Source organism: Arvicanthis niloticus, chromosome 14 (genome assembly GCF_011762505.2).
Source record: "Arvicanthis niloticus isolate mArvNil1 chromosome 14, mArvNil1.pat.X, whole genome shotgun sequence".
Lineage (NCBI taxonomy): Eukaryota > Metazoa > Chordata > Mammalia > Rodentia > Muridae > Arvicanthis > Arvicanthis niloticus.
The window spans coordinates 24,005,610-24,027,037 of NC_047671.1; the positions used below are offsets into that span (position 1 = coordinate 24,005,610).

General features: G+C 44.2%; 1 protein-coding gene across 3 annotated transcripts in view; it reads right to left on the reverse strand.

The window, feature by feature from the left end:
* Nedd4l (NEDD4 like E3 ubiquitin protein ligase) overlaps positions 1 to 21,428 on the reverse strand; it is a 329,402-nt gene that overhangs the window by 179,274 nt on the left and 128,700 nt on the right. Inside the window, exon 1 of one of the 3 annotated variants that reach the window (XM_076912554.1) lies at positions 17,530 to 17,687. The exons of the other annotated variants lie outside the window; for them this stretch is intronic. The gene's annotated coding sequence lies outside the window, so the exon portion shown is untranslated. Of the gene's footprint in view, positions 1 to 17,529; positions 17,688 to 21,428 lie in introns of those variants that run through there. 3 annotated transcript variants of the gene reach the window in all.

The window sequence follows — 21,428 nt, forward strand, 5'->3', positions numbered from 1 at the left end:
TAAAAATGTTCTCGTCCCCTTGAGCTTCACCATGCTTTCTTTACCAAAGTGGACTAAAATGGCCGAAACCTTTGAGTCCAATATACCTATTCTTTTAACTTGGGTGGGGAGGGGTGATCCATGTGTCCCTGGGCTCCCTTGGCCACTGTTCCTCAGATGCCATATGCTTGCTTTTTTGGCACAGGTTCTTTTGCTGGCCTGGTGTTCACTAAGAAGACTAGGCTGGTCAGCGGGGTCCCAGGGATCCTCTTGTCTTCACCCCACCAAACTAGAATTACAGGGGCACATTAGGACTCGCAGCCTTTTCTTTCACGTGAGTGGAGGACTAGGGGGGACTATAGTTATGCCTAGCCTGACTCTGGGAACGTTCAAATTTGATTCAAGATTCAATACTAGTAATTGTTTACAGAAACCACAACTATACCAATAAATCCCATCGGGGTTTTCAAGACAGGGCAGATGTGGGAAGACGTCCTAAGCTACATTAATGCAGTTTCTGAAAAACACCCAAGCCGTTTCACATGCTGGAAAACAATACACAGACAGGGTCTCAGAAAACAAAAGACCAAAAAGAGAAATTTAATTAAAATGCTCAGAAAATACAAAGGGATATCAGGAGATCAACTCAACAGCAGGATGGAATAAAATAAAAGAACCCATGGTCTAGGAGAAAGGAGCCAGGATTTCTAACCTCAAACCACAGGCCTCTGCAGCTTCCTCCTCAGGGAAAACATGGATGCGGTTGACATGCAGCTCAGCTGTTAATCTGGCAGGGAGGAGAGGTTTGGCAATCCTGCAGTCCTGTTCCTTGTCGTGCACATCAACCTCTGCTCCACTCACCCAGCCCAAACCAGGGACATTTCCAGCTCCTCCCCATGCTTACGCTTTGAAGTCTCCTGAGATCAAAGCCGATCCGACACAGCACTAAGCTAATTCTTCCTGAGGATGAGTGTTCGATATTATAGAACACAGACGTTCCCTAAGCCAGCCATTTTCAACCGACAGCCGTTCATATCGTCAGGATTTTGCTACTAAAATGGCAAAGTAGATCTATTTATACATAGGACTGTGTGTGCATTTTCTAAAAGACACCTGGATAAAAGCTGCAGAGAAATCAGTGCATTATATTGTAATAGACACTGTGGTTTGCTTTGCAACAGAGCCAGGTATCTTACCATGTTGTGATGGTTAACCTTGGTCACTGGGGGCACCTGGCAGGTTACACAAGCAGAATTGAAATTCCGTATGTGAACACATTTTTAGTGTATCGATCAACTCTCACAAACTGTCCTCCGACCTACACACACACACACACACACACACACACACCTTAAATATATAAATGTGATAATAATAAAAACGGCTGCTAGGCTTTTGGGTGCTCTGACACAATTAGCATCATGGTGCTATCTACTACATCCTGCTAACAAGTATTATTCGCTATGGTTTCCAGTCAGATGGGTATCAAGCAGTGGCTCATTTTACTCTGCATTTCCCAGAGGAACTTTTTTTTTTTTTTTTTTTTTTTAAATAGGTTCATCGGTTGTCTGCATTTATTCTCTATGGTTTACACATTTTGTTTTATTTTGAGTCAGGCTTGTTCCTCAGCCAACCTGCAGTCTTCCAGCCTGGGATTATAAGTGCATACCACCACACTTGACTCATGTGTATTAATAGATTCCTTATTCACCTTTCCTTTGAATGTGCTGTTCTTATCCATTTTAAGTTTCTGGTATGATCCTGTCTCATCGGAAGCTAAGCAGGATCAGGCCTGGTTAGTACCTGGATGGGAGACCATAACCACTCTTTTCTCTACTAAATCGTGTATCTTTTACTACACAAGGGTTTTCCCTTAACATATGCTCCACTGTCTTACCTGCATTAAATTTTACTCAAGTCCTTCTCACAGCACGATTTTACAGTTTCTTACATTTGCCTCTTAAAAACTGAATTGTCTGTATGTGGTTAGGGTTTAGAAGATTCTGGGGCTTATTTCTGATAACACTGACAGAGTCATCCCTGCATCCTCCCTGCCACCCCCGGTCCAGATGAAGAGATGATGAAGCCCTTCTGTCCACTGGATAGCAACATGCTTTTCTCAACACTGCACAACTATCCATCTATTGCAGAGGAACTATCCCTTACCCAGTAAGATGGCCACACACTCTCTGTCTAGCTCCACTGAAATCTTTGGACCCTGAGTTGATACCACGTGGCTTTGACCATGAAAACCGTTCTCAGCATCCTGTGATCATCTCGGAGCCCGATACATGCTTGCTTGATTTTCTTCCCTCACATTCGTCTTGGCTCTTCCCCAGAATTGTGCATTTATCCTTCGATATAAACATCGGGTTTGTTTTTATTCAACTAAAAAACAACTCTGCAATTCTAAAAAGGATCGCAATAAATTTACTCATTAATTTGCGTTAACTACATTCACTGCTTTATTTATAGTTTAATTCCTTCAGGTTTTATTTCATATTTTTCACTAAGAATGAGGTTGGAAATAGTGTGCTGTTTTTTTTTTTTTTTTTTTTTTTTTTTTTTTTTTTTTTTTTTTTTTTTTTTTTTCCAACTTGACACAAGCTATAGCCATCTGCGAAGAGAGAGAACCTCAATTTAGAGAAGATCGTATCACATTGCCTCTAGGTAAGTTTGTGGGGTTATTTCCTTGGTTAATGATTGATGGGTGGGGTCAGTGGGGTGGCGCCACCCCTGGGCAGGCGGTATTCCTGGACAGTATATGAAAGCAGGTTGAACTAGCCAGTGAACATTGTTCCTCCCTGGCTTCTATTTTAGTTCTTGCCTTCAGGGTCCTTCCTTGAGTTCATGTCCTGACCGCCTCTCATAATGGAGAACAAGTGTAAACTGACATGAACTCTTTGCATCCTGGGTTGCTTTGCCATGTTGTATATCACACTGACAGAAAGAAAATGAAGACAGAAACTGCCCCAGGAGTGTGGGATGTGAATGCTGTGACCGTCGTGGGAAGGACTGTGGAGGTGTTCAGAAGTGTGGGCTCCAACAGTCACCGGGTGATCAGAGCTTAACGGGCTGTTGTGTAGGAGCTGGAAAGATAATGTGGAGAGCAGTGCAGAAGATGGAGGCCTGGCTTGTGAAGCTTCCTTTGAGAGTCCCTTCAAGACTATCGGGACCATTTGATATTTCAAAATAAGAATCTGTGGTTCTGGTCAGCTGGGGCTGATGAATCAGCTGTGCTTAAGAAGAGCCCAGAACCACTAATGGGAATTCTTTGCCTTGTTGGGACAATCAAACCTGGTCGCTGGGGCTGGGAAATTAGTGGTGATTAAGAAGAGGACAGCATCAAGATGAAATCTTCTGAGAAGCGGTTGCTCAGGGTTAGCAACCAGAAGCTGTGGTCTAGTGAGAGCCAAGGGTGTGCCTTGTGTCCGCAGCTGAACTTGGTAACGGGTATGAGCTTCTCAGGTGGTACTGGTTTGAAGACAGGGAGAGCATCTGAAGATTGGCACCGTGAGAGATCAGGAGAGTTGTGGATGCAGCCTTAGATGCATAGAAACCCCAGGATTGAAGAAGTCATGCAGAGAAGATGGGGCTTGCAATCATTTGACATGGTTAGAGTACCTGAAGATACCCCAAGGAAGGCTACTGGTGAAGGGGCAGCCAAGTAGCAACAGAGATACCAGAATTTTGGAGATGCCAGGACCATGGGATGGGTAATAAGGACAGTAACAGCTGTAGAGCAGAGCTGGCCTGACTCTAGGAGACGGGCTATGTGTCCTGTGAATGGTGGGGCTTGAGAGGAGCCAGACGACTGTGAGTCTCAGATGGAGGACAATGACTATATGATTCAACCTATAGTGCTGGGATGTTGGTTTTGCTTTGTTGAAATTGTGAGTGTTCTAATGTGTGTGACTTGTTTTATTTTGCCAGAATCTACAGCTGAGGGGCTCTGGATTTTTTTTTTTTTAAGAGACTTTGGATTTTCAGAGCCTTTGTATATTTGAAGGAGACCGAACTTTTAAAAAGACTGTGGGACTTTAAAAGTCGCACTATGCTTTATATTGTGATATTAGCATGAGATCTTAGAGACAAACAAGAAAGGAATTTTAGCAGTGTCAAGCTTCTGTGTGCCAAAGTGACAATAGCTCAATTGTGCTCAAAATTTCTTCATTAATTAATTAATTAATTAATTGGTCAACTTCACACAAGCTAGGGTCATCTAGGAAGAGGAACTCTCCATTGGGAAAAAAAATGTCTCCTTAAGATCTGTCTGGAGGCAAAGCATATTTTCTTGATTAATGTGGGATGCCTCAGATCACTGGGGTGGTGCCACACCTGGCCAGGTGGTCCTGAATGGTAGGCTAAGAAAGTAGGCTAAGCAAGTTAGTTACACTGTTTCTCTATGGCTTTTGCTTCAGTTCCTTCTTGCCTCCTGGTTTCTGCTTGGAATTCCTGTCCTGACTTCCCTCTGTGACAAAGAGTGACCAGAAAGCTGTAAGATCAAACAAACCATTTCCTCCCCAAGTTGTTTCTGGTCATGAATAGAAACTACAAGTAAGACAAATGGTTGCCTTACATTTCCATACATTTGTCTGTGAAAGAACAGACGTTTTCTTAAAATGTTTACTGTTTGTGTTTTAAACCTAGCCCCCTCAACAATTCTTATTGGTTTTAGAAACTGCTTTTTCTCAGAGGCTCTTGGAATTCCAGACATACAACCGTTTCAGCGAGCCTTCAATACAGTATTAAGTTATTGTAAAAGGGGGTACCCTTGCTGATTACTAATTTTAATGGAAACTGTTTGAGAGTTTTAACCTTTAAAAACACGCACGTGCACACAGTGTCCATATACATACACACATGCATGCACACACACATACAGTGTCCATACACACACAGTGTCCACACAGACACACACACACACACACACACACACACACACACACACACACACACGCTCACACGCGTTCAAGCACACCTTTTGTTATTTGCTCTGCCTCCTGGTTTGCTTTTTCAGATTTACTGTATTATTAATATCTACTATCTTTATCAGTCAGTTTTGCAGACTCTGCTGTCCCTAGCAAGCACATATCTCCTGATGGATTAGTGCAACAACCGATGATGACTAGAAGAGTCTCCAGTCCTTTAAACTCCCCAGTTTCACTGGAGGGAAGCACCAAGTCCAGTGTATTAGCCTTTTAATATACCCACAAATCTACTGGTTAATAAGTTATTGTAAACTTCTCGCAAAGATAATATTGGCCTACATTGCTTAAATGTATATCAATGGGGCTACAGTAATGGTTTATCACTTAACTGCTCTGGTAGAGGACCTGGGTTTGATTCCCAGTGTGATGGCTCGTAAAAAATATGTTCAAAGTGTATCAGTATTTTATTGATAGATAATTTCATAAACACATAGCACATTTTTATAAAATCCACCGCCTAGCCTCCCCTCCATCCCCACTTTATCGCCTCCATCACTCTTCCTTCCCAAGTTCAGGTGCTTTTGGTTTTTAAAAAGTCTACCAAATCTATTCAGTGCTGCCTATGTGCGCACTGGTAGAGGACCATCTATTGGAGAATGGGTATCCCCCCAGGGACTACATCCTCGAAGAAAACTGACTCCCCACCCCCCAACCCTCAGCAGCCACCAACCTGCAATAGCTCCTCAGCTAGGGCAGGACTTCATGAGCCCACACTGGGAGTACCAAGCTTTCAGATTAAAATTCTAAGTACCAAGATTTCAGGTTCAAGTTCTAAGTGAACTGGGAGCCTTTCTGTGCACCACTGTCTTCCAGTCGCATACATAACACCGAAACTTTATGTTCCTTAAAGCTTGGCTAAAACAGCTAAAAACATCAAAGTAAAAATAAAGGAAACCCATGCAGCCTGCCTGCCTTTTCCCATGACTACTCTCAGCCACCCTTCTTGTCTCTTCTATAGAAACTGGTCTATCCAGCTTTACACTGGTTCTTGGATCAGTTTTGGTCTCTGGTGTTTTACTAATGAATCAGTCCTATGTTTTTAAGTGTGTTGGCTATGGCTGTGCACGGCACTTTCCTGTAAATGCTACTACCCACCCCCCATTCGTCCATCCCTTTTCTCTTCCCATTACTATTGCCTAACTCTGTTTGTTTGTTTTCTGAGAAAGAATCTTGCTGTAGAACTCGACTGACCCGAAACTCAGGATCGACACCCCCTCCCTGACCCCCAACCCTTTCTCACCCTGTTTTAAAGGACTTTATGGAAAATAAGAAACAGTACTTTCTCATAATCCATGCAGGGCCTTACCTGCCTGAGAAGGACACTAGACTTGGACTTTCCTCCCTGCAGAATTCATCAAGACAGAGAGGCTTGTGTGTGTGCACGCAGTGGGAGGGGCACTGTTTACACTGTTATTTCTAGTGCATACGGAATGTGCTAAGGCCCTTGGGTTCCCAGAACCAGTCAGTGTTCTAAGCCACTGATGGCTTCTCTGTGCCTGGTAGTTGCAGCTCTGTCATTCCCCGACAATGCCGTTCTCGGGGCTCAGCTGCTCAGTCATTCTGGGCCCCTACTATGTATGGACTCCTGCCCTCCATTTGTCCTTCCTGCTAGCTGGCTGCTGACTTTACGTAGCTCTCTGGGCTTTGTTTTGTTCCTGTTTTAACTTTCACCTTCATCTGTTAAACTTCTCTTTCCTTTGTTTTGCCTACTTTCTATTCAGCGTCTCACCTTTCAAATTCTTATGGTACAGACATCACTCCTTCAAGTAACTTTTGTAACCCTCAACCCTCACTACTAAAAATACCTCCCCTAGTCTAACAATATATTATATAATATTAAGAATTTAATTAATTAATTAATTAATTTTTACAAAGAATAAGAAAAAAAAAAAAAAAAAAAAAAACTACCACAGGGGGAAACAAAAATTTTAAGAGTCTCTAGCTCAGGCTGCCCTGGAAAATCCCTAGGTAGCCTAAGAACCTTGAACTTTTGACCCTCCTGTCTGTCCCACCTGAGGGCTGGAATTACAGGTCTACACATCATACATGGTTTATATCAGATGAAAGTTTTAAAAGCTGTGCAATTAAGTCAGGGTATGAACACATAGCTGGCATTCTCAGAGCAGAGCATTAGTAAGCAGGAGATGCTGCCTCCGTTCCGGACATAGGCTTAGTCAGGGTTACTATTGCTGGGATGAAACACCATGACCAACAGCAACTTGGAGAGAAAAGGGTTTATTTCATTCACAGTTCCACATAACAGTTCATCATCAAAAGCAGTAAAGGTAGGAACCTGGAGGCAGGAGCTGATGCAGAGGCCATAGAGGGGTGCTACTTACTGGCTTGCTCAAGCCTGCTTTCTTTTAGAACCTAGGATTACCAGCCCAGGGATGGCACCACCCACAATGGTCTGGGCCCTCCCCATTAATCACTAATTAAAGTACCTCACTTGAGGCACTTTCTCATTTAAGGCTCCCTCCTCTCTGATGACTCTAACTTGCGTCAAGTAGACATAAACTAGCCAGCACACAGGCCAAACCTAAGCAAAACCATCATTTCCCTCTCACACCCTGTTGCTGTTAGCCTACATATTACATCCTAGAAAAAGTGGTTGTGTTCACAGACAAGTCTAAATAAAAAGCATATGCTGATGTTGTGCGCCTCTCATTCCAGCGATAGACAAAAGCAGGCTGAGTTCAAACCCAGCTTGTTCTCCATAGCTAGTTCCAGGTTAGCCAGGGCTAAATAGTGATATCTGTCATAAACAAATAAGTAAATACCCACCACCACCACCAACAGGAGCAAACATATGCAGAAGAAAAACTACCAACAGAACAAATCCTACAGTGGATATGTCCCTTAAAACTGCAGCCAGAGAACTGAGGACATGGTGCAGTGTTGTAATGCCTGGCTAGCACCCGCAGTGCCCTGGGTTCAATCCCCAGCATCACTCAAAAACAATCACTCGTACCTGTAATCCTAAATTAAGCCACTTCTGGACTCTGATTGGACAAGGACCTACTCTTACATCACCACATAAAGGCTTATGGCAGAAGCCTATATGGCACATTTGGATAACTCAGGGGAATGAGGAGAATCAACACTTTGCTCCCAGGTTCAGCCGACACACACTATGAGAAGAAAGCCCATCTCAGCTTCCTGTGGCAAGTCTCAGAGGTGGATGCTGAAGGGACCAAGGTCTATGCATCCCAGAGTGGTGTGGGAGGCTCTGACCTACTTAGAAGGCCATCTAAGACCAGAAGCCACATGGTTGCTAGTCCCTTAATCCTCACTCCACGGATTTTTGATGTGTTAAAGGTCCCAACCTGGCTGGAAGTATCTGAAAATAACACTCAATAGAATTCCATTCACCTACACTCTATTAACTCAGAATTAGTTTATGATCTGGGAAGAGTTTGGACTCCTGGTTCCATTTTTAGACCCTATGACAAAAGATTGAGAACAACGCTCAGCCTCTTTAAGGGAAGACACTTTAGAGGCTCTGACTCATGACAACAATTAACATGCTAATGATTTATCTAGGAGTTAAAAGTAAGTACTGTTGTCCGGGTTGCTGGCCGGTCCTTATGAAAGCCAGACCCCAAGGAAAACTGAGTAAGTAACCTCGATACTTCTTTCATCTTGTTCCTGAACACTTTCCCCAGCATGTGCCAGTAATAAAGATGTCACTGTGGTAATAGCAAGTCTTCTGGTGGCTGTCACCTAGTGTTCCTCGGGGTCTCTAGAACCTGTGAGGAAACAATCTCTTCCTTTCGGGCTGAATGCACTTTGTTGGGGGAAGAGTCACAGCTCTGCCTTAAGCGAACAGCACCTAACAACTACACGGCACCCTGTTTATGCAACCCGTAGACACTGATGTCCGGCCAGAGCTTGGATACTTGTGCACACACCAGAGTACAGAGACAGGTTTCAGGGTGACTGAATCCCCAGAACACCATTGTAGAGAAGGGCAATGGTGCTGTGCCCAGCACGTCCAGACATGCTGAGAAGGTAGACAAGGGCTCAGGGAATCTATGGCATCAAGCCTCTTAGAATCCACTGGCTGGCTCTTCCTAAGATTGACATCCCAGATGCCTTAATGCAGTGATCCACTTGGAGATATCTAACAACTCTTTCACAGGGGTCACCTAAAGCCATTGGAAAACACAGATATTTACATAACAAATATATAGCAAAATTACAGTTATGAAGCAGCAACAAAAATGTCATGGTGGAGGGTCACCACAACATGAGGAACTGTAATTAAAAGGTTGCAGCATTAGGACCAACAATAGCCAACAGATTATAAACAAACCCTACCCCCATGCACATACACAAAGACTGGACTCCATTTACAGTGAGCAAAACACAACTCCAACACTGCAGACCAAGGCTTTGCTGGGACTCTAAGCAAGCACCTGTCCTCATTTTTCTGAAAAACCTATAAACAAGGCATCTGCTTAGCTGCTGGTTCTTTCTCCTACATACATACTGCTTTTCATCTGTGAAAGATTATTAGAACAATCTGTTTTCCAAAGTTCACTGGCCATCAGCTCTGTGTTCTGGTACAGAAATCACTTGTTTGTGCTTGCTATACCCTGCAGATTTCTCATCTTACACCTGAAGTACTTTCCCATCAGGTTCTAGGCTGAGTATTGCTGTCCTTAGCGAACAAGTATGTGTTTAAACTTAGTAAGAAGAGAAAGTGGGAGATGGCAGAACCCAGGCATTTTTTTCAGTGTATAGGAGAACTGGGGAGACGGGTGCGCCAAGAAGCTTGTGTACAGGATGGGTAGAAGAATGAACTGCTTGGGAACAATGACATGTTCCCATCACAATAATACTGGCACCTCTCCTGTGCCCATTCGAGGCAGGAACATCACTGGTTCCAACTTGCACATTTGTGCTGTAGTATTTGTGGCATGGCACCAAGGACTAACACGCCATCATACTTCTTTCAAATATCCACATACTTAACACCTCCCATTGTAGGAGGTGGTTCTGATGCTAAGGTCCTGTTCCCCAATTGGTTCTTGGTCTGTCAGTAAAGAAAGCCTCGGGCCAATTGCTGGCGGGAGGTACAGGCGGGACTTCTATGTCCCTGGAGGTAGGGAAACACAAGGAAGGGTTCCCCAAGTAAGGTCTCAGGAGGAGCTGGAGCCGGAGGTCACTACTACAGGTGGGTGATGAGGGATGTTTGGCAGGGATTAGATAGGACTAGCCACCGAAGTTTAGGGCAGGTGGGAGAGACGGAGATAAGAAAGCGGTAAAAGCACGCTTTTCCAGGTGGGAGATAGTAGCATCCAACAATTGTGCCTAGAAGACAAGTTGAAATGGAAGAACTGTGTGTCTGTGTCTTTTATCCCAGGATTCAAGGGAAACCAGGCAGGACTGGTGGTGTGGCTATTTCCCGGAGCAAAGGCAGGTAGAGTGTAAAACTGCAGGCAACAGCCCATTTCAATAGGACTCCGTCAGTTTTATATACACCTGTCCCTTCACCTCTGTGTTCCTTTCTTTTGTGTGTAATACTTCTCCCACCTATCTCAAGCTGTAAAATGGTATCTCTAGGCACTTCTAGCAGTGTGGCTGTCCTCCAAGGCTTTTTTTTTTTTTTTTTTTTTTTTTTTTTTTTTTTTTTTAAATGAGACCAGGAATGAGCAGCCCAGTGCAAACGGCTCTGCAAACACAGTTAAGAGAATGCTGGCTTCTGACTGAGAAACTTAGTGTAATCTTCAAACTGACTTCATTTAGCCATGCTCCTATTGGATGCTTAGGGCATCTGGTACTCAGTGTGCAGAGCATCCTCACAGGAAGAGGGTCCTGAGTATAGAGAGGACAGAAAGGAACTGAGGAAGCCTTCCCATAGATGCTTGTACCCCAAAGGTTATGAGAATGTTTAAGACTCATCCTCACATGGGGGGTGTGCAGCAGTGGTTCTCACTTTCCTGCAATCCTGAATACAATTCCTCATGTTGTGGTGACCCCCAACCACAAAATTATTTCATTGCTACTTCATAACTGTATTTTTTGCTACTGAGCAGTGTCTCAGTTCCTAAGACCATTGGAACTATGTGTTTTCCAATGATGGTGCCCCACAGGTTGAGAACTGCTGGTGTAGATGGGACCAGTACAAGAGGATCCAGGACAAGGACACAGTGCAAAGGAAACAGGAATGACCACGGAGGCAAAGGGCAGGCAGTTGATCTTATCCGGAGCAAAGGGAGCAGAAAAAGGAAGGAAAGAAACCAGGCTGAACCAGAATATATTTAGAACATTCTACCTGCAGCTAAAGGGAAGGCTGGAAATTCCTTTTGGGTGTGGGTGGGTCTCTACCAGTTCTCTTAGAGCAAAATCTTCAGCTAATGACTAACGGAGAACCCTGAAACTTCAAGATTCTGCTTCCCACGTGTTTTCTATTCTTATTCTGCACAATTAATATTCCCATTTTCTTCTCCCATTGGACAGACTCCTGTCTCTCTGTCTCCCCACTCCCTTTCCACATCCCTCCAGTTGACACAACCCAAGCTCCCTAGGATTACAAAACAAACTTTCAAACATTATCACCACAAACATATCCTCTAAATATAGCCTCCATCATGTTGAGAAAGGGGAAGTATCTTTGCCAAGTGTCCCTATTTACCTTCCTCAATCTCTGTTACTCTTTCAGCCAACTGTGACCAGACCTCATTGCCAGTGTCATGCAGGCTTGATGGTTCAGGATCCTACTGACTCACAATTCTTCAAATACTAGCTGGCTGGTGATCATAAAGCCACATTAGTTCACTGAATTAGATAGAGACCGATGCTATAAACAGCCATATAGCCTTGTCATAGCAAAGAGGTGTACGTATCTATAGCAGATTCTATAATGCTATGTCGAATCTTAGAGTGCCCTGTTAGATACAAAGAGTAATAGTTAGATGTTCTTTAAAACACACACACACACACACACACACACACACACACACACACACACACACACGGGGAGGGGAGTGTGTGATATTCTTTGTTGATATATGTCGGTCAATGTGGATAACCATGGAGGACAGAAGAGGGTGTTAGGTCCTAGGAAGCTGAAGTAACAAGAGGTTGTGAGCTGCTGAACCTGGGGCCTGGAGCCTGACTCCCTCCTCTGCAAGATCAGTGCATGCTCTTAACTGCTGAGCAGTCTCTCCAGGCCCCCAGTCCAAGCCTTCTGGGTTAAGCTGTTCCCAGTCCACTGGACATTTGCATCTGATTAACATTCTACTCCATCACTAGTGGGATGCAGGGTTCCTCTTTTCCTTGCCTTTTGTTCTTAGTCTCCTTTATCCATCACTGCACTCTATCGAATTTCAGAGCTAGGAAGCTTGATTTCTATCTGAAAAAAAACCAAAATGACTTCTCCTTTATAACAATGCATGGTATATTCTGGATTCCCAGCTTGCTACCTGTGACCTCTGCACCCTTCAGTGAAGACAAAGACCTCTTATAGAATGTGTGTTTAAGGCTAAAAAAAAAAAAAAAAATGCTACAACTAATTTAAAAAAGACTTACTCATGCTCACAGATATATGCAATTCTCACGTCACTGCCTGTCACCATAGACACAAATACTCCCTAAAGCAACACAATCACATCTGCCTGTCTAAACTCGGGCTGAGTTGGTTGGCATTATCTGGTGATAACCCTGCCCTGTAGAAATGTCAAAGGTGCCCACTGAATAGCAGCATCACAATACCGAAAGACTTTTTCTTATCCTTTTGCATCGTACAGAACCAACCTGCTTATTATTAAGCAGAACCCACAAACAAAATAAACACTGTAAAACAAACAAATCACGCCTGGAAAGTGGGAGGCAGGCAGACACAGTGGCAAAACCTGTCATAAATCTAGCTATACTTGGCAACTTGCAAAAGCTGAATTTCACTTAGGTTACAATGGTCTTTTCACGGTGGACATCTACAAGGGGAAGCTTGCACCGGGCTGACAAGGTTGACATAAATCTTAGCGCTGAGGAACTTTTTTGCATTCTCAATAAGTCACGGTACACAGTGGTTATTTTTCGAAATTTTAGGGTCTGATTCACTAATCTTCCCAGACAGTCTGGCAAGACTGGGTTTATCTCAGAGATGACGATCAAGTGGAGAGCGTACTTTAATCATATAAAAAGTAAAAAAAAAAAAAAAAAAAAAAAAAAAATTGTGACATGTTTTTATCAGCCATAGTTGTAACATTTACTAATTTGGGTGCAGCTAGCACAGCATATGGGGAAAAGATTATCTGTTTCTCGGTATTCGAGAGTCATCTTTTTAAAAACAAAAGCAACCCTTCCCTTATTTGTATACTTTTATCAACAGTACACTAAAACCTTACGCTCACTGTGTAGAACACACTTATCAACTTAGGATACAGCCACTTTCCAAGACTGGCCTCCTGAAACTGCAATCCAGAGACTAGCAATACTGAATCCGACAAGACCTGATTTTTATCATGACAACAATTTCATTGCTTGGATCGCTTTAGCTGGCAAGTCTGTTTGTGCATAACTTAAGGAGTAATTGACAACCGAGCTTTTATTTAAGTACACATGAAACCTAATAACATCAGTTATTAATAAGTCTGTGCTTGTGCATGCCCACCTCATGGCGGCCATAAGGCAAGGCTGTGGAGCTCACATGCTGCCATGTGTACATAGGTAATAATTAGACTACAGCATTCCTTTGGGGTTCATGGAGTGTTGGCTCCAGGACACGAAGGTGCTCAAAGTCTGTATGTCATACTGTGCCACAGTGTTTACTGTATATAAACTCCTCTACAGTGCTTCTGCCATTTTTCTATAACTTATTATACTCAATACCATATCAGTGATATGGAAAATATCACTGTGTTCCCGTGTTATGAGGGGCGGTTGACAGGGAAGAAGGTTCTAGACACGTTCAATATAGATGTGTTTTTCTCACATATTTTTGGATTTCTGCTGGGTCTCTGATTGCTTGAAGCTGTGGATCTGGAACCACAGATGTGGATTCTATGGGGAACACATGCAGTAAACAGAGCTGGGGCACTTGTCAAACAAGGGAAATATAGGACTTCAGGATGGCTAGAGAAGACAAGCAGTGATAAATGCATGAAGCAGGAATGGCAGGCAGAACTATCTAGAAAAGACCCCTCAGCAAAGGGGCCCATTCCAGGCGAATACACAGACATCAGGCTGCAGGATGCATGGGAGGAAAGTGAGAATCCATATGTTAAAAAGAAGCCTGCATTGTTCCTGGTGAACAACAACTACTGTGTCCCCCTCCTGAAGGTGGCATCAGATCAGGGCTTCCTCACACTCACCTATTATATAGGAGGCCCCTTTGAAGCCCATGAGAGTGGGGTGGAGCTTAGTGTAGCTCTGCAAAGGTAGGCTGAGCTTAGTATAGCTCTGGAGAGACCTGTTTCCAAGATGAGAGGGTGTGTGACTAAATCCCACCAGAATGCCAGAATAACACCCACTCAGGGCTGTTTATTCCAGAACACCAGCCACACCTTGAGAATAGCCAAGTCTACTAGAAGGGGACTGGAGTACTTTATGTGCATCCAGTGCACATATGTGCCATCCATGTGACAAAAGGGAGCTGGGTTAGGTCAGAAGAAAATGTTGGGTGAAGCATTGTTGAGAGTCAATTCTTTATATGTCATCCTTGATTGACAGTAGCAGTCACCTCTGGCCCTCTCAAATACATGGAAAGCTAACCATGTGGGAAGCAACTCAGAAGCAAGTCAGTCTTCACATGAAGGACATCTCTCAATGGTGGTTCTAATTCTCCGACTTGCTCAGTCAGACCCAGTCTGATCAGGTCATCAAATGTCTTCTCTGGGTCTGAGATTTACCATATGCGTCTCTGGGTACGGGCAGACACACGGAAGTACCTCTCCCATTATCCCATTTGCAAAGCCAGTTTAATCTAATTAAGGAGTCAAGAAGCATATGCATAAAAAAATTTAATCTCGAAGATTTCTAAGAGCGGGCGTCATGACAATAAAAGGTGTCAGAAATGAGCCCACGATTAACTGAAAAGTGAATTAACAGGCAAAGTTGCCCTAATAACTGAAAGGAGGGAGAAAAAACACGTCAGAAGAGATTAGAAAAGGAAAGCTAACCTTTTGAAGCCGGTCCCTTCATCCCCGAAGGGAGCATGTTAGACTGCATTAGCTCTAAGATCTCAGAGTCTGTTTCCAGAGTTGCATGTCAGCCTCAAACTCACAGCGACAGCCACAGACATGTGCCTGTCACATCCCCACCGTGTGAGAGGTGAAACCCATGCCAGCCCATCTAGAAACACTGACCCCCACAGCCAGATCTCCTGCTTGCTGCTTCTCTCTGTGCCAGTGAACTCCCACTCCAAACAGCTGGTGCAAGAAACTGTCAAGTCAGGGCAGGACATGTAGCTCAGTGGTAGACCTACAAGGCTGCCAAGGCCCTGATTTTCAACCCATGTATCACACACATGCATACATGCAAACATTTATAAAAAAGTATCAGGTAATCATTTAATTATACTTGTATTAATTATCAAGCTACATTAAAATAAGGTACTTTGCCAATAATTTGAACTTGAAAGGCACTTTAAAAACTTTACTTTTATCTATCTATCTATCTATCTATCTATCTATCTATCTATCTATCTATCTATCTAGTGTATATGTGGGGCTGTGGTTGCTATAGCAAGCATGTGGAGGTCAGAGGATGATTCATGGGAGTAAGTTCTCTCCTTCTACTACATCAGGTTGTGGGGGTGGAACTCAGGCCATTAGGCTTGGCAACAAGTACCTTTACCCAAAGCCATCTCCCTGGCCCTGTCAAAGACACTTTATTACCCTAAAGCTGTATTGGTGACAACTCTTTTTCTTTATTAACACTGACATACACACACACACACACACACACACAGACACGCACCCATGCACCCACGTACACTCCACACTCTTTTATCCTCCAGAAACAACTACATGTTGGTGAAGGGGACAGAACTGCTGTTATCTGAGAACTGTTTTAAGCAACCAAAGATAAGTTTACATACCAGAGTTCAGTATGAATGAAATGACTAGTTTTTAAACACACTGATTGGGAAATGCGGTTGGTGAATAAAGCACTTGTCGTAAACGCACAGGACTGGAGTCTGGCTCTGTGCACTGAAGTAAAGCCAGGTGAATACTGTGCAGCTTGAATCTCAGCCCTCCTACAAGATGGAACGTGGACAGAAGGATCCCAGAAGCTAGTGGGTCAGCTAGCCCTGTGCACACATCAATGAACAAGAGACCCTTATTCAAACAAGGCAGAGGGAGATAGGTGACATCTGAAGCTGTCCTCTGGCCTCCACATGCGTGTTGTCACACATAATTGTGCACGCATGCATGCCCCCCCCCCACTGAAAATAGAAAAATAATTTAAAAAGCTCTTTATTAGAATATGCAAACCAGTGCTGATCTATAAAACACAATCACTAAAGAACAAAGATGCAAAGCCCATGTTTTGCTTCCGGCAGCACTGAATTATGATGCTTTTTTATTTTTATTTTGATGTGTTGAGACAATGTCTCATGTAGCCAGATTGGTCTTGAACTTGCTCTGCAGCCAAGAGTGACCTTGACCTTCTGATATTTCTGCTTCCACCCCACAAGCAGGAGGACACTAGGCAGACACCACTAGATACCAGCTGATTTAGTGGTTAGACAAGAAAAAGCATGCAACATACACATTTTATAATTCCCTAGTAAGAAAGAATTCAGGTTTAAAGTCACATTTAATCCCACCCATCCCATGATTCTAGAATAAATATCAGAGTCCTGGCTAGTGGCCAATCCGGCCTGTGTGAGGTAGAACTTGGCCTGAGAAAGAGGCTGAGGTGGCTCACGAGGGACCCACACACATCCTGCCTCAGAGGACCACATACCTCAAGGATCATTTTGCCATTAACAATTAATGCTGGCCCCATTCTCTAAAACTCAATTTAAGGTGGGTAAAAGGGAAAGATGCCTCTGGACAGGATGTATAAAATACATGCCTTATGTAAATGTCTCCAGATTTTATATCTGCTGTTCAGCTTCTTTAGAGAGATTAGCGACAAGTACTTCAACACTCAACTGGGACCTGTGAGAAACACACTCCCCAGTCAAACCTGAGAGACTGCAGGTTGAAAAACAAAAAAACCTAAAACTACCCTTTAAAAAAAAATCACAAAGGGGAAGTCTTGCCTTAGTTACTATAAAAGCTATTTTTAACCTTATTTTAGGTATCGCCATGGAGCATAAAGAAATCACCGGTGCTGTCATTTAGGGTCTTAGGAAACACTGCTGTGCGTTCTCCTCAACCTGTAAGTACAAAGGCCATCTAGACAGCCCTGCCGCCATTTACTGAAAATGTCAATCAAAGATGAACAAGAACAGATGGCAGCCATGGTGCCTGCAGGAGACCTGGACATGCAGACGCGGGAACACACAATCATTTAATACCACCATGATCTGCCACCACCCTGTCACCTCCCAGGGTGCCTGTGGCCCTCAGGACTATCCCCCCACTCCTCCCGGAGCTACCTGTGAGTCCTTTGGTAGGCAGCTTGTAGCTGCTGTCTTCTCTAGCATCTGTAGTTCGACTTCACCTATACCACCCAGGAAAGAGCACAGAAGACTGGCTTTGCCCAGTTCCCACAGGTGGGCAGGTGGCTGGCAGGGAAGAAGTCCCCAGAGGAGGGAATGCAATACCACTTGAGCAGTCCCAACCAGGTTAGAGTCATTTACCCTAGAGATCATTAACCAGGTGCTCAGGCCTCTTGGCAAGAAGTGAGAGTCTGGAAGTTGAAAGAATGTTACCAAACACACAGTTTGAGTCACCAGGAAGAGTACATCAGTGTCGAGCAGAAATGAGGTCACCCCTGGCTGGGGCAAGAGGACACTTCTCTGGAGCTGCCAGAGTCTATTTGGTCTTCCTGCTCCCATATGTGGGGTGGGGGGCAAACATGACCACACGTGCAGAGCAGCCTACGGGGAGGAATTATCCACAGATAAGGAGTGGCAGTTTTTTTTCTCAGCAATGTTCAAATGTCATTTTGTGGTGGTGGTTTTGTCTCTACAATCTCATGTCATCCACAGAAAGAACAGTGAGTCCCTATAGTAATTAACCGTTCTGTTTTCCCCACATCTAGAGACCCAACACCACATAATTTGCAAGGAAAACAAGTCACCATGAAGCAAGAAGGGTCAGAAGTTCAATTTCACACATTACCAAGGCCCATGGTTTTGAAGACTCCTGACAAATGTTTTGTTTTCTGGCTTGTTTCAAGCTATCCCCACAAGGTTAACTTCCTCCTTCTTCCTAACCCATGAAACCACACAGAACACACATGCTTCATCTCAGCCTTTGTGTAAGGTGCCTGATAGCTTATTATTGATGGGTATGTTTCCTACATGCATCCTTGCCCTGGTCTCCCATTCGGAGCTATAGAATTCCATTGTCTTCAAATCATATATTTGTCATATAACATGCTTGGTGACTTTGTGACCTCATGGAAAGACAGCTTACTCCAAGAAATTAATTCTTGTATTTTTCTAAATGTCATTTACATTAAGCCCTCTTTAACTTAGAACACAGAAATTATAAAATGCCCATTGCACGTTCTCTAAAAGAGGATAACAGTTCCTATTCTGAAGACTGAGAACTATGAGAAGCTAGTAAGAAAGGACATCTCACTTTTCAGTATCAAAACTTCCTGACAGGACGCCATTCTCCACACAAGAGCAAAATGATAAAAATCTGTGAAGCTCTGTAAGAGCTAAAGTTAGGAGCCATATGACTTGTCCCCTAGAGTTTCCTATGTGCTCTATGACAAATCACATCCTAGCAAGTAATCTCCAGGGATCCAGAAACATACCCATCCCATGGCAACCCAGGTAACCACACTGCCTATGCTTTAAATCGAAACAAATACATAATGAAGCCTAAAAACAAAAGAGCTGTCCTTATTTCAACCTAGAATTTTGTACCAAATTTCTGAACTCTGGGTGACAGATCCTTTCACTGTGCCTATTTTTGACATTTGACAGGAAAACAGCAATGACAAATGCATCATTTATTCATGGGGAAGGCACCAGAGAACTATAATCATTTTCAGTGTTGTGCAGTGTGGGAAGAAGCCTCAAGCAAGATGACAGAGGTTAAGCACATAAGGAATGAAAAAAATATGCTATATGTTTTGATACAGGTATCAAGGCACGCTAAAAATATCCAATGAACACTTTAAGAGAAAGAAGGTACAAGCTCCAAGACTCCTCTAAATTCTAGCACATGCAGGTTAAAGCTCACGGATCCCCAACACGAGACCGTTCTACACAGATCAAGAAAGAAGACAGAGCCTTTGCCCACACTTACCAGATTCCAGGCAGGAAAACCTCCTTTAAAAGGGAGAGGGAGAGGAAGGCTGGTCTAGATGCAGATGGTTGGTCTGTTTCCCTTAACAACAGCAAGAATGGAAGAGGAATCCTGGTCTCTCCAGTTCCCTACAGGCAACCAACAGCCTGGAACGGGTGGGCGGAGCAAGGTGCTGGGAGGGAGGGCTCTGTAGCTACTGTCCAGGTAGAGCGGTGAAGAGCTTCCCACCAGGCAGAGAGCACTCTGAAGCTTTGCCAGAGATGGCTGTGCTGAGAGCTGTCTGGGCTAGAAGCTGCTCCTGATGCCTGCCTGTCTCAAAGCAGGAGCGAATTCAAACGTGGGGAGGACAGAAACAGCTCATCACAGAGGCAGCCCAGCCAAACACTATAGGCGGAACTCGGTGGATTCCAGAGACACAGAGAACAGATCAAGCTCTGTAATGCCACCCTGCAGTCAAATTGCACGTTGGAAGTTGACAGCCAAGTTTTAAGAAGTGTGCAGTCTGCCGCAGGTGACCTGGAACCTCAGCTATCTGGAACGCCCCTTTTACAATGAGTGACACAGGATTCCGGAGCAAGGAAGGACAGCCCTTCAGGGTGCTTCCTAAATGACCACACACATGTTAGGAAGAATGGCTAAGGGAGCGAGAACGCCCATCTGGACATTTCTTGTCATCCTCATAAAGATGAAATGAACCTTCATTTTTCTTCACTAAAACCGGTTGGCTTTTTAGCTTAGTGGCACTGAGGGTATTTCTAAACCACTCTGATCCTCGGCAAGTGAATCCCCGAGACCTCTTATCTGCCCTGTGCTGAGAAGCAGGGAGAGTCTGGTGTCCTTGAGAGCAACATCCCACCATCCAGGTGCTTTTAACCTCTCCATTTGCTTACCCTTTAGCACTGACCTATAGTCTTCAGCCAGCCCCAGCTACTTCCTTCCGCTTCCCTCAATGAGGAGACTGACTCAAGAGGCATAGTGTGGGCTGCCTGAGCTCGTGCCTAGCAGGAGCAAGGCCCTGGCTTCATCTCCAGCACTGCTAACGAAACAAATCCATACCCCAGTGCACGTTTGCTAACACAAAACCCTCTTCTTTTCACCAGTGTCTCCAACACGTTAGAGGCACCAGCTTTAAATTCAGTTTTGAATCCAACGCTCAAGGAGAGAGAGAGAGCCCGTGACCCCTCAGACTCAACCTTGCCTAGGATACCAAGTGGCAGCCCAAGACAGAGGGGGCCTCTGTCCAAGGCTCAATGTAAATTCCCACTTGAAAGCCAGTGCCATAGCTTGAATATGCTTGGCCCAGGGAGTGGCACTATTTGGAGATGTGTCCTTGTTGGAGTAGGTGTGTCACTGTGGGCATGGGCTACCCTCATCCTAGCTGCCTGGAAGTGAGTATTCTGCTAGCAGCCTTCCCATGAAGATGTAGAACTCTCAGCTCCTCCTGCACCATGCCTGCCTGGATGCTGCCATGCTCTCACCTTGATGATAATGGACTGAACCTCTGAACCTGTAAGCCAGCCCCAATTAAATGTTGTCCTTATAAGAGTTGCCTTGGTCATGGTGTCTGTTCACAGCAGTAAAACCCTAAGATAGCCAGGAACATGCTCCCTTCTAAAAACCAAAAATACAGAGAGGAGCAGACAGCAGAGCCTGGGGTCTTTGCCTGTAGGTTTCCCTTTGAGAGACTGGAGATCAGGCTTGCAGATGGTACCACTCTTTAATGATGAGAAGGAGGAGTTGAAGAGGATGCTTGATCCTACACCAGCCAAGAGACTGCTATCCCCCTCTGCTGGTGGCCCTTGTGTACTGCAGTCACAAACCCGGCTCTACCTTCAATTCACTCTGGAGAGGTAGCCATGGAATTCCTGTTTTGTCACAAAATACTCCCTGACAGCCAGCTCTGCTGCTCAAGGACGACCTTCAGTCTCTCCCTTCAGATCTTATTTCTTAGCTTCATTTTTTTCCCACGCTTAAAAGTATTCTTTTTCTCCCTCCCCACCTAACATCTGAGAGTGTGGTTATAAAATGAAAATTCTCAGCACACGGGGAGAAAACAGAAGCGAGAGCC